Consider the following 4,153-nt stretch of genomic DNA (forward strand, 5'->3'; position numbering starts at 1 on the left):
AGGTGTCGGTGTTCATGTTGGTAAATTATTGTATGAACGTATGCATTAAGGTGTCATATATTCATGCATTCATAAGTGTCCAGAGGCGATGTTTAGAGGCGATGTTTATGATACAATTTCGTATCAAGAGGCGATGTTTTGAGGTGACGACCTTGACGATGATTAGGTACCACATGCATATAAAGTCGTGTCTAGGCGCATTACATACATTCATTAATGTTTAAATGTGCTATGTTTGATATGTGCTTGGTGAACCTTGGTGAAATATGTACATTGATGAAATTTTGGTGATTGCATACTTAGTGAAATTTGATGATATATGAAGGTGTGAAAGTACACTTGTTATGATATAGCACACTTGTATGATTAAGGTTGAATAAATGACGATGAATCTTTGCGAACAATGTGATTAGACGTCGTTGATCATCTGAAATTGGTTATGTCGTTTATTTACATTTGATTATGCTTTAATTGATTTGAATGATGTCTAACCCCCATGGGTCGTTTGGTTGACCGCCTGCCTTATTCTTATGAATGGGTAGACGGTGTGCAGGATTAGTTGCTTAGCTTGCTTGAGCGGAAGCTTCCTTCTTTATCTGCTTTGGAGTTTAGTAGTGTCGGGCTCTGATTAGGATATCGAGTCTTACTTTTGTCGTTGCTTTATGTTGAAATTTTTATATGACTGTTGAGATATTTCTTGTGTTTTGAGCCTTGTTATGGCCTTTGAGACGGTTACTAGATGTACTTGAGGATGACTGTATTGTCTTTGAGATTTTTATGTTGATTGTTGAAATTTTTCGCTGCGATGTTTTTTTTTGAAACTGAATATTTGTATGTCTTGAAACGAACGACGACGTGACGTCTAAACCTTTTTTTTTGGATATTTATTATTTAAAATCGCATGATTATTGCTTTCGAGGTTTAGGGCGTTACAAGTTGCCACAAACACTTCATCCAGAATCCCACACACCTCGAAACCTTTCCTCAAAAACACAGTCGAAGCACGTTCAGGAAAGTTTGTTATATAGAAAGTGACAAACCTACGAAATCCTTGTTCCATATTCTGTTGCTTGCTTCCTGATACATGATTCACATCATTCCTGCCATTACGTACACCTCCCACACATACACCATGTGCATTATTCCTATCACCGTAAACCACAACCTGTTTGCCTGTTGAATTTCGAAGGAAATAGGTAGTGGGTAATTTGATTTAAAAGTGTACCTTGATAGAGAATTCTAAAATTTTGACCTCTCGTGAGCTGTTAATTTATCGATTTTAATACAAACTGTTTTAGATTTTATTTTTTCCTCTCGTATTTAAGGAGTATTTTGTTATACTATAATTTTGTCTGGATTAATTAATGGTGAGATTTGTATTTTCCTCCTCGATATTATTTGGTTATAGTTTCTATCAATTATTTTGTTCCAATTTTTTTATGCTACTATTTTTTTTAAAACTTGATATTAAAGTATTTTTTTTGTGAACTATATATTAAATGGATGGTTGTGTCCTCCATGTTTATTTTATTTTATTTTATTTTTTGTCTTGGAAAGATTTGAAATCAAAGTGCGCAGCCGAATTGCAGTATTTATTTCATTAACACTAGATTTTTGTTACTAATTATGTTCTTAAAATTTCATATCTGTCCTTCTTTAAGTCAGCGATTACATTGCATTAATTTTCATCTTTTAAAATAGTTTTCAACTATGAATTTAAAAACAAAATTTGAGTTGTTTCACGAAAAATATTTTTTTCTAAACTTTGCATTAATCTTTTCTATTGTCAGTTTTCGAGAAGGAAGCTATTTTTAGATGGACGGAAGAAATGATTGTTTCAATTTTTATTTACTTTTTACCTATATGTTGGAATTTTGTGATTTAATTTTTATTAAAAAAAAATAGAGTAAGTGGTTTCAATCATTTATGATTTTATTTTATGAGAAATTCTACCTTAATCTTTTGATCACCAAGTTTCGAGGACGAAACTATTTTTAAGGGGGTAATAATGTAACATCCCAGTATTTTATATGCATTATTTTTTTAGTAATTTTCTTAATTTATTCAAAGGATAATTTATTTTATTTTTACATAACATAGACGACCTTTTTGACACCTTCGATTAAATTAATGAACAGAATTTTTGTTAAATCTACTATTTTAATAAATTTATACAGTCTTCTATTTTATTTTATTTACTTAATTTAGCCAAATTAATTATGTTATAAACTATTTTTACTTTGACCAATTTGTAAGGCATTTTAAGTAATTTTCATTAATTGGATCAATTCTTGTTAGCAAACCAATGAATGTTTGGACAGCTTCCTAGATCATTACTTACGAGAATGAACCCTTGTAGCAAAACAAGAAAATGATTTGTTTTCTAAGGTTCCACTACTCATGTAACGTTTTTGACCAAGTTTAAAACCTATTTTAGGACTTTCCATTAGAGTTCATCAGCATTAACACAAACGTGATTTGTGTTGATCTTGTACCACCCCTATTGACTTGCCCACAATAATTGATATTTAAACTGTATTATTCGTCCTTAAATTTGTAGTATAGTCGTTACCACTAATTTCAAATAAAGGTCCATGAATATCCATTATTCTCACTATTGATCAGTATTTCTAAGTCTCGCAATTATCATACCCATTACTTCTTTGTAAATGTAGCCACCCTCCCTTTTACTTTAAAAAGCTCACGCCCCATAATTATCAAGATAACCTTGCCCATAAATATTATATGGATCCATCCCCTATCCTCTTTAGTTAGCTCTTAAGTAGCTCGACGATTTACTCTTGTGTTCGGTTCGGAATCAATCTCAAGGATGTCTTGGATGGAAAGAAATTGTGTTTAAGGTAAGGGCTTTTTCCCCATACGTTCGTGCTAGGAATAAGTTTATGTTATGAAATAAGTAATAGAATATTTAACCAATAAAGAGGAAATCACCTTTAACAAATTAAAATGTCATCTAAGCTTTATCAAAAAAAAAAAAAAATCAAATGTTTATTGAACGTGTTTACGATGTTATGTGATTTATGTGTGGGATTGATTGTGAATGTATTAGTTTTGATTCAAGTACTCTAGCATAATAAAACATTGTTAGTTGATTTTGAAGACATACATCATATTTTTGAGACATGCATCATGTAGTATGCATGGTAGGTGACTCTGTGGCTGAATTGTGCCTTTGTGGCTGAACTTTGCCTCTATGGATGAATTGTGCCTCTGTGGCTGAACTTTGCCTTTGTGGCTGAATTGTGAACTTTGCCTCCGTGGCTGAATTTATCCGGATCATGAGTCTGCATTTTCATGCATAAAAAGCATTCATTTGTGTTAAAAGAATTAATATATAAATTTTATTTAATTTCTTTTTATGGTAAATTGTTCTATTAATTGTTTTATGACATTTACCTTCCGTTTGGCATGTCCCAATTTGGATAAGGAAATTGACCCTTACATTAAATAAATGTTGTAGGTTCCAAAGAATGCAATATGTGAAGTGATGTGTGGTTTATGCGTACGCGGGGATAAAAATGGGTTTATTAAATTGTATATGTAATTTAATATATTTTTGAAGTGTATTATTTTCTTCTGTGAGAAATAACAAATTATAAAGATTAATTTTCTATTAACTTATTTTAATAGTTTGTATTTCTATTAGTTTCATTACAATAGTTTATTAAAAAAAAAAATAATAGCTCCTATTTTCTAAAGAAAATGAATATTTCAAGTAATGTTTGGATCAAAATTCGGGGCGTTACATCAATCCACATGAACCTGTACCTGCACTTTCCTACGTCGCGGCATCACCAAGGACCAATCTCCCATATCCCACCCATTTGGTAGCACCCAGCTTGGACCCCTATCCCCCCGTTGTTCCTCACCTCCGGCGTAACGTACCGGCGAGACAGTCTCTGGTCAGGCCAGAAACCGTCGCGACTCTCCACTCTTCTCACTCTCGCGACCATCTCAATTTTCTTCTCTCCGTTTTTTTGGCTAGCTGACCTAGTTTTAGTTCCTTTTGTTGCTAATATTTCCACCCATTACTATTTCTATTACATATCACTACTGTATATACTGGATTTGCCAAATCATTCCATTCATTATTTATTTTCTTCTACAAACGGCAAGTAATTGCATTTTTTTT

General features: G+C 32.3%; 1 long non-coding RNA gene across 1 annotated transcript; it reads left to right on the plus strand.

The window, feature by feature from the left end:
- The first annotated feature begins 2,012 nt into the window (after positions 1 to 2,012).
- LOC146915833 (uncharacterized) lies at positions 2,013 to 3,648 on the plus strand. Its single transcript, XR_015013588.1, has 2 exons — positions 2,013 to 2,861; positions 3,482 to 3,648. It is a non-coding gene; the product is annotated as an uncharacterized LOC146915833 (long non-coding RNA).
- The last annotated feature ends 505 nt before the right edge of the window (positions 3,649 to 4,153 follow it).

Source organism: Medicago sativa, chromosome 6, assembly GCF_051527215.1.
Source record: "Medicago sativa cultivar Bolivia chromosome 6, Bolivia_mono, whole genome shotgun sequence".
In the NCBI taxonomy this organism is placed as follows: Eukaryota; Viridiplantae; Streptophyta; class Magnoliopsida; order Fabales; family Fabaceae; genus Medicago; species Medicago sativa.